This window comes from Aquarana catesbeiana, linkage group LG01 (assembly GCF_042186555.1).
Source record: "Aquarana catesbeiana isolate 2022-GZ linkage group LG01, ASM4218655v1, whole genome shotgun sequence".
Lineage (NCBI taxonomy): Eukaryota > Metazoa > Chordata > Amphibia > Anura > Ranidae > Aquarana > Aquarana catesbeiana.
In genome coordinates this window covers 633,611,093-633,625,308 of record NC_133324.1, presented here as the reverse complement: position 1 = coordinate 633,625,308, position 14,216 = coordinate 633,611,093, and the positions used below count along the sequence as shown (strand labels likewise).

Genomic DNA, 14,216 nt, shown 5'->3' with positions numbered 1-14,216 from the left:
GGCATGGTTACCAGGAGCCAGCTAGGAACAGTGATTGGGTTCATCTCAGCGAACGTGAACAGATGCGGGGTGACATAGTGGGAAGGTGTTAGTACCCTTACGAACAATAAGATGGAACGGGTGTCCCCATTTGTAAGTGAGACCTTTCTCTCCAATACCATCTTGAAGTGGTTTAGGTGCCCGCCGCATCATCAGGGTTCTCCTGGAAATATCTGGGAGTAGGTGAATAGCCGCACCATCGAATTCCAAGACCCCCACCTGCCAGGCCTGCCGCAGAATTTCCTCCTTAAGGTTAAAGGAGTTTAGGCAACAGAGCACATATCTGGGTCTGTCAGGCATGTTAGAATGTGGGTCGAGTGTTCTGTGAACTCGGTCTATAGTTATGACCGTGTCATGCGTGCGGTCCAGGTAACGGTTAAAGATGGAGGTTACCATCAGACGGAGCTCTGATTATGGGATGGATTCAGGGACTCCCCTTAGGCGTATGTTCTGTCTGCGACTGCGGTTCTCCAGGTCATCTAGGAGCAGCTGCAGCTGTATAAATTGGTCATTAAGTTCGGTGTGAGAAGATTGCACAGGTTGTATAGACTGGGACATTGCTCCCTGTTCCTGTTCCACTGCTGCAATACGGTCCAGTGCTGGGACTTCCTGCTTAAGAGACTGTATCTCTCCCCTCATGGCTGACTCCATTCTGGCAGCTAGTGATTCAAAATCATCTCTGGTGTCCATAGTTTATGTGCAGGGTCAGCGCTAAATGCAAGCTCCAATTGCTGAGATGGTGTAATGGGGTTACTCACTGTTACTCACTGTTTCCTGCAACCTTCATAGTAAGAGTAATTGGATATTAACATTCAAGGGTAATAACATCAGATATGTTTGATCCTGGGGGATCAGGAGGAAATGTTATTTATTTCCCTGCCCGTCTACGGTCCGTGCTGGGTTGAGACCGCGCTCAGTGTGGGAGGATGAGGCATATGGAGAGGCATGTCTTAGGCTTAATAGATCCTCATCAATGTCTGTTGAGACTGCCAGAGATCTCGGGAGGCAAGGAGATAAGTCGCTGATAGGAGAGTATGGCGGCATGGTGAAGTCCTCTCCTGGCAGCTGTGAGCTTTTAGATGCAGCCACATCTCCCAGAGTATCCTCTGCCTCGTGGCTGGTCGGCCCCATCTTGGAGACTGCCGAAGTGGAGGCGGACAGTTTGTGCTGCTTTACATAACTATCCATGCCGCAGATGGTGTGCAGTGATCGACGGTCCAGTCTGCTGGTTGTCTAGGGTACCAGTGGATACCAGCAATGTGTGGTAAGTTAACGTTTGTATGCTGCAAGGGAGCCACTGACCAGGAGCTTTCAGAACAAACGTCCTCGCGCCACCATGCCGAGACCACGCCCCCCTTTACAGACCTTTGTGTAATGTGTTAGCCACTGAGAATTCTCTGGGTCCAGGGCCTCTAGTTTGACCCTGTTTCTGAAGACACATATAGTGAGTATGGTCGGTTAGGCTAAAGCATTGGGAGCTCCCTCACATTTGTCTTTTCAATTTTCCTGCAACCTTCATAGTAAGAGTAATTGGATATTAAAATTCAAGGGTAATAACATCAGATATGTTTGATCCTGGGGGATCAGGAAGAAATGTTTTCCTCCACTGGAGCAAATTGAGCCATGCTTTGTAGCAGCTTTTTTGCCTTCCTCTGGATCAACTATGGGTATAGGGTTTTTTATATGGAGGTTTTCTATTTATTTATTTTTTCTATTGGTTTAAGTAGATGGACTTTTTTACCTATATAGCCGCCATCCTGCCTGCATTTCCAGATATCAGTAAATTTGTTGCAAAGCACGCGACAAGCTTGTGGGTACCATTCATTCTTAATGGTGTAATGTATACTAGCAACTTATACTTATACTTATGCAATTGCTCTACAAGGGATTTTTTGTTTGCTTTTTAACTGCCGCAATTTACTACCGCTTTAATTCAGGCACAGGTACTAGACTAATTACAACAGATAGTGCCTGTGGTATCTGTGGTCCATATAATAAATTTCATGCTTCTAGCAATTTTTAACCAATTATGCTATTGGTACCAGATTTCCTTAGTGTAGATGGTGTTCGTAGTATCAGAACTCCTTGTAACAGATAGCTTTTGTAACACAAGAGGTCTCTACAATAGATATAATAAACATTGATTATAGCACCAGAAACTCTTATAACAGATGGCATTTGTAGTATCAGAGGTTCTTACAAATGTAAATCAGGAGTGTCAAACATGTTCTGTGAAACATCTTTCTGCTGGCACCTTTAGTGGCCAGCAGGAAATCTGCCTTCATCTGTACACAGGTGGTGGTGGGGAGCAGAAGACTGCTGGAGTGTAACCCAACCATGACCTGTCTATAAATCCAATAGATTTAGAGATTAGATTGTAAGCTCTAACGAGGAGGGCCCTCTCATTCCTCTTGTACCAAATTATATTGCACAGTGCCTTGCAAAAGTATTCACCCCCTTGGCATTTTTCGTGTTTTGTTGCCTCACAACCTGGAATTAACATGTATTGTTTGTGGATTCATTTAATTTACAGAACATGCCCACAACTTTGAAGATGTTTTTTTTTTATTATTATTATTGCGAAGCAAACAACAAATAGGACAAAATAACAGAAAAAGTCAATGTGCATAACTATTCCCCCCCCTAAAGTCAATACTTTTGCGGCTATCACAGCTCCAAGTCGCTTTGGATAAGTCTGTATGAGCTTGCCACATCTTACCACTGGGATTTTTGCCCATTCATCCTGGCAAAACTACTCCAGCTGCTTCAAGTTGGATGGTTTGCGCTTGTGAACAGCAATCTTTAAGTCTGACCACAGATTTTCCATTAGATTGAGGTCTGGGCTATTCCAACACATTTACATGTTTCCCCTTAAACCACTCAAGTGTTGCTTTAGCAGTGTGTTTGGGGTGTGGTACAGGTTGTGCTCAAGAATATCCTTGTATTTAGCACCATCCATCTTTCCCTCAACTCTGACCAGTTTCCCAGTCCCAACTGCTGAAAAACATCCCCACAGCATGATGCTTCCTCCACCATGTTTCACTGTGGGGATGGTGTTCTTTGGGTGATGTGATGTGTTGGGTTTGTGCCAGACATAGCGTTTTCTTTGATGGCCAAAAAGCTCAATTTTATTCTCAGCAGACCAGAGCACCATCCTCCATACATTTTGGGAGTCTCCCACATGCCTTTTCGCAAACTCAAAAAGTGCCATTTTGTTTTTTGCTGAAAGTAATGGCTTTCTTCTGGCCACTCTGCCATAAAGCCCAACTCTATGGAGCGTACAGCTTATTGTCGTCCTATGTACAGATACTCCAGTCTCTGCTGTGGAATTCTGCAGCTCCACCAGGGTTACTTTAGGTCTCTGTGCTGCCTCTCTGATTAATGCCCTCCTTGCCCGGTCCGTGAGTTTTGGTGTGCGGCCGTCTCTTAGCAGGTTTGCTGTTGTGCCATGTTCTTTCCATTTGGTTATGATAGATTTGATGGTGCTCCTAGTGATCATCAAAGATTTGGATATTTTTTTTATAACCTATACCTAACTTGTACTTTATGGCAGTGTTCTGGTTAGTGGTGCCTCTTGCTTAGGTGTTGCAGCCTCTGGTGCAGCCTCTGGTGCCTTTCATAAAGGTGTGTATATGTAATGACAGATCATGTGACACTTAGATTGCACACAGGTGGACATCATTTCACTAATTATGTGACTTCTGAAGGTAATTGGTTGCACCAGAGCTTTTTATGGGCTTTCATAACAAAGGGGGTGAATACATACGCAAATGCCAATTATCAGTTTTTAATTTCTAAAATAGTTTTTTATGTATATATTTTTCTAATTTTACTTCACCAACTTAGACTATTGTGTTCTGATCCATCACATAATTCAGATTAAAAAAACATTGAACTAAAGGCTGTAATGTAACAAAATAGGTAAAAAGCCAAGGGGGATGAATACTTTTGCAAGGCACTGTAGATTTATGGATTTTTATTTTAATAGTAATGGCTGCGATCAGTGATTTTTAGCGGGACTGCGACATTGCAGCAGACAAATGTGACACTAATGCCACGTACACACGATCCGAAATTCCGCCAGCAAAACTCAGATGAGAGCATTTTGTCAGAAAATGCGACCGTGTGTATGCTCCATCGGTCTTTTGCTGGTGGAATTCCAACCAGCAAAAGATTGAGAGCATGTTCTCTATTTTTCGGTCAGGAAATATTCCTATCCAAAAATGCGATCGTCTGTACAAATTTCGACGCGCAAAATTCCTACGCATGCTCGGAAACAATTCGACGCATGCTCAGAAGCATTGAACTTCATTTTCTTGGCTCGTCGTAGTGTTGTACGTCACCGCATTTTTGACGGTCGAAGGTTCAGAGAACTTTTGTGTGGCCGTGTGTATGCAAGGCAAGCTTGAGCAGAATTCGTCGGAAAAACCATCCAAGTTTTTTCCGACGGAAAATCCGCTTGTGTGTACGGGGACCAGTGACCCCAATACAGTAGTCAGTGCTAAAAAAAAAAAATGCACTGTTACTATATTAATGACACTGGCAGGGAACATCAGGGGCAAGCAAAGGGTTATATATGTTCCCTGGGAATGCTTGCTAACTGTGTGGGGGTGCTTTGACTGGGGGAAGCCAGAGATCCCTGTTCCTGCTTAGCAGAAACACAAGATCTCCATCTTCCTCTCTGACAAAACGGCAATTGCCTTGTTTACATAGGCAGACCGGCGTTCTGCCTCTCTCGGAAATGATCGGCGGGTGCCAGCGAACATCAGGTCCGCCAGACCTGCTGATTGGCTCCCGCTGCATCCAATCACAGCGGGAGCAGATTGCCGGTGTTCTGCCGAGAAAGTTCCCCTCGGCGGATAAGGACCCCCCTCTACGCCTGCGCAGTAGGAGCCGGCGGAAATAGCCGAAGCCAAATAGTTGTAAATCAGCTGTACACGGCGCCTGTAAGAGGGCCCCTCGCGGGCTCGCTTTGCTCGCTCTGCTTCGGGCACGGCCTTGCTTCGCTCGGCACTTTTTTATTCTCCCTCTAGGTCCACTTGGATGGTGGGGCTTGAACCTGGACCCAGGGCGCAGGCTGATTGAAGTTTTTCATGTTCGGCTATTTTCGGCGGCTCCTTAGTCGTTCGTACTGCGCAAGCGCTGCGCCTGCGCAGTACATGGGGGTCCTTATCCGCCGGCGGGACATTCTCGGCAAGACACCGGCACCACACATGTGTGCCCAGACCCCGGAAAAAAAAAAGACATACAGGTACGTGATTCCACGCTGAAGGGCCACCCTGCCATAGTATATGTGCGTGGGGTGGTCTGGAAGCGGTTAATATGAATGTAGGTGTTTGGGTAGCAGGATGGTACCATAGTAGTTCAGTTACATTCCTGAGAATACTTGCAATGTTGTACTGAATGGAGATAATTGAAAAACTAAAGTCGGTTTCCTGCTTAAGCAAAAATTATCCCTGCTTTTTTTTGCATTTTTGCATTCTTATTTTGGACATATTTTAGCCTTTCATTGTTACAGAATGATGTACGGTAGAAAGAACAACCTGTAAACACAAGATCTCCATCTTCCCCTATGAAAAAATGCCTTGTTTACATTCAGAAATGATTGCTGGGTGGCGGCGAATATCAGGCATTGTATTTACAGTGCTCTGCTATGGAGCAGTCCCAGGATCCCAAGACCAGGAGCTGATACCAGCATGTTCCCCACTGGGGCCGAGAGAGAACTGACTTTCTTCTGAAAATGCTAGCTGCGTTCTCTCTCTGGCTTCAATAGTTTTAAAGTCACTGACCTGAAACAAGTCAAGTCAGAGCTCCTGAACTGCATAAATGTTCCAGGTTAGTGACTCAGAAAATAATAAAGTTGCTGGGACAAAAGCCAGTTTTCTAGTTTTTTCAAAAGAAGTCAGGAACAGCAGCCTACACGTTTTTTCAACTGACATCATAAAGCCCAGCTCCAGCAGCCAGACCTTTGGCCCCAGCAGCCAGACCCCAGGCTCCAGCAGCCAGACTTCAGGGCCAGCAGCCCAGCCCCAGCAGCTGTGTGATCAGGCTGCATTTCATGGGCACTGGTAAGGCTGCATTTCATGGGCACTGGTAAGGCTGCATTTCATGGGCACTTTTATTAGGGGGGGGGGGGGTCGGCGCCACCGCAAAGCGTAACCTCTCTGAAACCTCCATGAAATTAGTTTTTGCGGGTTGGGATGTCTGATATAGGTATTGGTTGCTGAAAAGTTGAATCTTAGGTTCCACAGAATGCAGATTTACAAACATTTGGCAAGTTCAGCAAACATGTGTTTTGGCCTTGTAAAAGCATCATTGACATATACACCGCTGCAGGGAAACCTGCCACAAGAATTTGGTGGATGAATCACATACTGGTACCACACAAAACAAAACAAAAATATATGGAGATATTTAATATATATGGCTGCAGAGGTGTAACTAGGACCTTCAGGGCCTAGCTGCAAGAAACCATGATGGGCCCCCTGCTCCCCCTCCCCTCCATCCGAGCCCTGGGCTTCCAATTTTGGGAGGGTGTCCATGGACATCCTCCCAGAACCCTACCTTCCATGTGCACCCTGGCACGTGCAACCAGTGCAATCACAGCGGCCCTTTACCATGTGATCAGCTGATCACATGTAAACAGACTTGCTAGTTATCTGCAGCCCTTTCCTCCCACACTGTGTCTGTGTGACAAAAGGACTGCTGTTACCGTAAAGAATGTCAGTAAATTATTTACAGTGATAATCAGTGCCCCAATCATCAGTGCCACCTATCAGTGCTCATCAATGCCGCCTATCAGTGCTGCCTATCAGTGCCCATCAATTCGGCCTACAAGTGTTACCTATCAGTGCTCATCAATGCCGCCTATTAGTGATCATCATTTCTCATCAATGCCGCCTAACAGCATCAGCGCCACGTATCAGTGCTCTTCAATGTTGCCCATCAGTGCCATCTATCAGTGCTCATCAATGCTGCCTATCAGCATCATCTATCAGTGCTCATCAATGCTGCCTATCAGTGGTCATCAATGCCGGCCTATCAGCGCCCATCAGTACCACCTATCAGTGCTCATCAATGCCACCTATCAGTATCTATCAGTGCCACCTATCAGTGCTCACTGCCCATCAGTGCTCATCAATGCAGCCTATTAGTGCTCATCAAATCTGCCTATCAGTGCCACCTATCAGTGCTCACCAATGCTGCCTATGAGTTCTGCCTATCAGTGCTCATCAATGCCACCTATCAGTGCTTGTCAATGCTGCCTGAGTTCTACCTATCAGTGCTCATCAGTGAAGCCTATCAGTGCACATTAGTGCCTCCTACCAGTGCTCATCAGTGTAGCCTATCAGTACCCATTAGTGCCTCCTATCAGTGCCCATAAATGCCTCATATCAGTGCTCATCAGTGCAGCCTATCAATGCCCATTAGTGCCTCCTATCAGTGCCCATAAATGCCTCCTATCAGTGTCCATTAGTGCCTCCTATCAGTGCCAATCAATGCCCCTATCAGTGTCCATTAGTGCCTCCTATTAGTGCAGCCTTAGCAGTGAAGCCTGTCAGTTTTATCATCAGTGCCGTCTGCCTTCTCAGTACGGCTCTGAGCTGAGAGTGTCTCTCTCATGGAACAGCACATAGGCGGCATTGACAGTTCTATCTCCCCCTCTGTCCTCTCTCACATGGGATGGGAGAGGAGACACGGCCGATCTGCTCCCCCTTCTCCCCCCTTCCCTCTCCTCTGAGTGCTCCGCAGACAGTCAAGTGTGAAGCTAACTAGCTCACATTTCCAGCGGAGCACACACAGGGGGGGGGGGGGGTTGGAGACGGAGCAGATCGGCTGTGTCGTCTCTCATCCTGTTGGAGAGAGGGAGAACTGTCAATGACGGCTGTGAGCTATATGAGAGAGACACGCTCTCTCTCAGCTCAAAGCCGTACGGCTAGCAACCCCGCTGGGGCCCCCCGACAGTGGCGGAATGCTTGGGCCCCATCTCAAGTGCGACTGTTGCGACCCTGGTAGTTCTACCACTGTAAGGCTGAGTTGTCATAAGAGTTACACAGCACAAAATTCATATATGTAGCAGTAAAGAACAAAGTATTTTGCAGGCAAATCTTCTGGTCTTGCTTGAATCTTATCCTTGGAACTTTCTCTAAGGCTCTAAGGCTGGGTTCACATATATGCAAATTGGATGCAGGTTTCCCAGCATCCAATTTGTATGACAGGCGAGTGTGACTGGATCTCAATGAAGCCGGTTCACACAGGTCCGGGACGGCCACGGTCCGGATTGCAGAAGGGTCCTGTGCGTGTTTGGGTCTGGTTCAAGTGCAAATTCAGGCAAAAATTCAGATCTGAATCGCACCTGAAATGATGTACAGGCACGCACTGGACCCCAGGCACAAACCCGCCGCCGCCACACATACACTATATTACCAAAAGTATTGTGATGCCTGCCTTTACACACACATGAACTTTAATGGCATTCCAGTCTTAGTCCTTAGGGTTCAATATTGAGTTGGCCCACCCTTTGCAACTATAACAGCTTCAACTCTTCTGGGAAGGCTGTCCACAAGGTTTAGGAGTGTGTCTATGGGAATGTTTGACCATTCTTCCAAAAACGCATTTGTGAGGTCAGGCACTGATGTGGGCGAGAAGGCTTGGCACCTAGTCTTTGCTCTAATTCATCCCAAAGGTGTTCTGTCGGGTTGAGATCAGGACTCTGTGCAGGCCAGTCAAGTTCCTCCACCTCAAATTTGCTCATCCATGTCTTTATGAACCTTGCTTTGTGCACTGGTCCAAATCATTTGGTGAAGGGGGGATTATGGTGTGGGATTGTTTTTCAGGGGTTGGTCCTGATCTCAACCCGATAGAACACCTTTGGGATGAATTAGAGCAGAGACTGCGAGCCAGGCCTTCTCGTCCAACATCGGTGCCTAACCTCACAAATGCTCTTTTGGAAGAATGGTCAAACATTCCCATAGACACACTCCTAAACCTTGTGGGCAGCTGTTATAGCTGCAAAGGGTGGACCAATTCAAGGCTTTGTAAGGCTTTGTCTTACAGCTTTTCTATATGATCTGCCCCAGCTTATTGAGTAATCTACTATACATTTTAATGATGTAGTAACACGTTTCATTTAATTTTTACTGAATTAAGTAATTAATACTCACCAAGTTCAAATATAAAAAAAAAGAAAAAAAAATGTTCCTTTTATTTTTTATTTTTTTTACAAATCCTGGGTTTTATGTTGTTTAAACAATATTTTTAGAAAGTATAATACTTTATATAGCAGTAAAATCTTTAAGGCTATGGAGGGTATTCTTGAATTTTTGTACTATCTAGCCACTGTGAGAGAGCATGAAATTTCATACATTTAAATAAATTATTATATAAACTTAAAGAAACCTGGAAGAAAAAATTCACAGCCTGTTCTGTAGTGGGACCAGAAATAGCGGATCTGTTGGTAACGACCTGTCAATATTTTATTAAACGAACAACTTTAAATTTAAAGTGCATCGAAACCCAAAAACAAAAATTGATAGTACTGCAGCTTAACAGTCTTTGGGCTGCATTCACACCTGAGTGTTTTGTTTTCAGGCAGAGAGTCACGTGAATTTGCCGCGGTTTTACACAGGTCAAAAGGTCACCAATGTAAAAAGCAGAAAAACGCCTGTAATCTGCCCAAAAAGAAGCTCATGTATTTTTTTGAGCTTCAGGCGTTTTGCTTCAGACAACAAAACGCTCAGATGTGAACCAGGGCCATTTAAATTAATGGGATTTTGCTTGTTGTGGGCATTTTTCTGGCGTTTTACGAGCTGAAAAGTCTCAGGTGTGAATGCAGCCCTAGATATGGTCTTGGCACTTCTTGTTTTAGGCTATCAACTGTTCTGAGCAGGGTTGTCACACAGGACAGGAAGTGGTTAGGATAACTTTTTCTTATCCATTAAAGCTTAATACACACTATCAGTTTTTTTTTTCGTTCAACTCAGCAAGTTGAACGAAAAAAAAAACTGACAACTTTGGTCAGCGCCGCTGTACTAACTATCCGACGTTAGTACAGCGATCTCCCCCGCTGAGCTGTTGTGTTCTCAGCCATTGGTTAAGAGCGCTGATCAGGAGCCGGTCGGCCATTGGTTTTCCAGCATGCACATCCAACAGAAGCTGGCTGAACAGCCGATGTCTGTCGGACCAGCTGCCATATACACGGGCCGAATGTCAGCTGGTTTTTATTGAACCGGCTGATGTTGCCTGACATTCGGCCCATGTGTACTAGGCTTTAAGGAGAAGTATTTTCTATCTTATGTTTTATAGCAGGGAACAATGCTAACTGTTTGCAGTCCAGTGGTAGAGAGCACAGGAAGTTAACAGCTCACAAGATTTCTGGCTGGATCAACAGCTCATTTTTATTTGCACTTGTCGAACAGATATAACCAAATACTTTCATTGGTATTATTAACAGACCAAAAAGGGGGGGAAATAGGAAAAATTTATTGTTATGCCCTGTACACAAGATAGGATTTTTCAATGGAAAATGTGTGATAGGACCTTGTTGTCGGAAATTCCGACCATGTATAGGCTCCATCACACATTTTCCATAGGAATTTCCGTCACACAAAATTTGGGAGCTGGTTCTCAAGTTTTCCGACAATAAAATCCGTTGTCGGAAATTCCGATCGTGTGTACACAGTTCCGACGCACAAAGTGCCACGCATGCTCGGAATCGAGCAGAAGAGCAGCCCTGGCTATTGAACTTCATTTTTTTCGGCTCATCATACGTGTTGTACGTCACCGCGTTCTTTACGCTCGGAATTTCCGACCAACTTTGTGTGACCGTGTGTATGCAAGACAAGTTTGAGCCAACATCAGTCGGAAAAAATCCCATGGATTTTGTTGTCTGAAAATCCTATCGTGTGGGCATTAGTGTTTACATACACTTTAAATTCAGATCTTCAATTTGAAGGCCGAAAAAAGGCATGTGCACAGTTTCTTTTCAGTTTGTTTAAAGCTGGCAAAGAATGACAGTGGGGAAACATCTACTTGTTGATTGTATTGACAGAAATCGCCTGGATCAGCCAGGTCACACTGAGATATTAATGAACAATATATAAATAACAGAAAATATGTGCGCTTAGTGCAAAAAAGGAGGTAATGCAGCAACCTATATTCTGGACACAAAGGAATTACAGAAACAATTAATCTAAAAGTTGCGCAAAACCAATATCTCTGTGGTGGTCAATACAAAAATATGTGTGTGAAAAAATATTTTCAAAACCACAGTTTTAACATACTACTCTATGGTCTTTTGTTCTTTCTCCTACCCATTCTTACTTTGAGGGGCTGGCCTTGGATAACCAGTGAAGGACTGTGGAGGTGGTGGAGTCAGTGGTATCCTGAGTGGTGGTAACTCAATTGGATGATTTCTGTGCTGTTGCTCTTTTATCATTTGGGGATCATTACTGTCTGGCGAGGGAACTGGCACACTTGTCTGTGAGGTGGTTTGAGATTCCAACATGTGGATTTTCATAATTTTCAAGATTTCACATTTGGACTTTTATATATTTCTGTTTGAAGTTTATTTCTTTGTTATGCATAAGTGAATTATAAGTTATGGGACTGTTATTTTACCATTTTTTTGATGCACATTGTTTATTATGGTTTAATATGAGTTAACCTTATTTTTTCACACACATGTTTTTGTGTTGATCACTAAAGAGATATTGGTTTTACGCACTTTTTAGATTAATTAACCACTTCCTGACCGCCTCACGCTGATATACTGCGGCAGAAGGGCATGTACAGGCAGAGTAACGTACCTGTACGTCGCCCTTTAAGAGGCGGCTTGCGGGAGCGCACGCGCCCACCGGGAGCTCCGTGAGTGTGACCGCGGGTCCCGCGGACTCGATGTCCGTGGGGACACCCGCGATCGTCTCATGGAGAGGAAGAACGGGGAAATGTTAATGTAAACAAGCATTTCCCCATTCTGCCTAGTGACACTGACGCTGATCACAGCTCCCTGTAATCGGAAGCGGTAATCATTGTCGTGTCACACATAGCCCATCCCCCCTACAGTTAGAATCACTTCCTAGGACACACTTAACCCCTACAGCGCCACCTAGTGGTTAACCCCTTCACTGCCAGTCACATTTACACAGTAATCAATGCATTTTTAATCGCACTGATCGCTGTATAAATGTGAATGGTCCCAAAATAGTGCCAAAAGTGTCCAATCTGTACGCCATAATGTCGCAGTCACGATAAAAATTGCTGAACGCCGCTATTACTAGTAAAAAAACAATTAATAAAAATGCCATAAAACTATCCCCTATTTTGTAGATGCAATAACTTTTGCGCATATCAATCAAAAAGCGCTTATTGTGATTTTTTTTACCAAAAATATGTAATAGAATACGTATCGGCCTAAACTGAGGAAAAAAAATGTTTTTTTATATATTTTTGGGGGATATTTATTATAGCAAAAAGTAAAAAATATTGCTTTTTTTCAAAATTGTCGCTCTTTTTTTGTTTATAGCGCAAAAAATAAAAACCGCAGAGGTGATCAAATACCATCAAAAGAAAGCTCTATTTGTGGGAAAAAAAGGAAGTCAATTTTGTTTGGGAGCCACGTTGCACGACCGCGCAATTGTGAGTTAAAGGGACGCAGTGCCAAATCTCAAAAAGCACTCTGGTCTTTGGCCAGCCAAATGGTCCGGAGCTTAAGTGGTTAAGGAGCAAGAGCTCTGAAGAAAGATATCTGAAGTGCTTGTTATTGCCTTATATGCATATACCTAAACAGTGGGATCTTTTTTTTTTTTTTAACAGAAAAAAACAGTGGGATCTTTACTTAAACATCACATTTAGCAGGATGTGATTGAGAGAAAATTGTACAAAACTTCTTCCCAGAGTACAAGTTCTCTATATAAATTCACAGTTGTATATGTTTTAGAGAGTTTCTTCTGGCTGCATAGCACTATCTGATGGACCATCGTAGTGGCGGCCTGTGCATTGAGGGCGCACAGGCACAGGCGCTGCCCCCTATCCATGCGCCCGGCCCTTTCAGGACACCGGGTGCATGGATTCCTATAGCGGGGGTGTTTTTTTTAAGCACCTGATTAGAGCCAGAGGCTCTAATAGGCTTCAAAAAAAGTGTGGGCTTGGGGTCCCGATCCCACCCAATTATATGACCATAGTGAATAAATTTTCGCTATTTTCACACTACAGTGCCTCCCCACCAGTCAGGAGACAGGTCGGTGAGACCTGTTTCCCGATTGGCCAAAGCACCAGGCGATCCTATTAGATGCCTAGCGGCGCTTTGGCAAGCGGAGCAAGCATGAGAAGCGGATACCTCCGCCGCCGCTGCTGCCCGCACTGTGAAGGTGAGTGGAGAGACAGGACAATCATTTCCACAGCCGGACCTCCTGCGCGGTAGGGGGAGGGTGCTGTGAGCCCCGTGCTGTGGGGGGGGTGCTGTCAGTGGAGCGAGCCCCGTGCCGGACCTCCCGTGGGGGGGGGGGCGTCAGTACTGCGAGCCCCACGCTGGGGGGGTTGTGCTGTCAGTAGGGGGTTCTGTAAGTGGAGCAAGCCCTGCGAAGGGGAGGGGGGTGGTCTATATAACCTATCTGTAATGTTGGGCTATATACACCTATCTGTAATGCTGGGTTAGATACACCCTGGAAAACAACAGAAGAAGGGTACAGGCCCATAAAGTTCAGATATAGACAAGGGATAGGGCAGACAGCGGACATCATCTATGTGTGAAAAATTCCTTTAGGCCTCTTTCACACGGATGATCCGTATGTCCGTTTTTCATCCATCCGTTTTCGGATGAAAAACGGACATACAGTCATCCCTATGGAGCGTCGGATGTCAGCGGTGACATGTCCGCTGACATCCGACCCCGCTCCGATCCGAAAAGTGTAACGGAGGAAAAACCTACTTTTCCCTCCGTTTTCGGATCGGATCGGATGACGACGGACACTACGGACCGTCATCATCCGATCCCCCCATAGGGGAGAGCGGCGCTCTGACAGGTCCGTCGCTGCACAGCGTGCAGCGATGCACCTGTCATCTTCCTGCTCAGCGGGGATCGGCGGAGCGATCCCCGCTGAGCCAGCGTGTGTTCACGGGGCGGATCATGACTGATCTGCCCCGTGTGAAAGAGGCCTTAATGCTTGAAAATTAATATT

The 14,216-nt window shown here is 45.3% G+C and overlaps 1 protein-coding gene across 1 annotated transcript in view; it reads left to right on the top strand.

The window, feature by feature from the left end:
• GPRIN3 (GPRIN family member 3) overlaps nucleotides 1-14,216 on the top strand; it is a 298,801-nt gene that overhangs the window by 270,472 nt on the left and 14,113 nt on the right. The gene's annotated exons all lie outside the window — the stretch shown is intronic.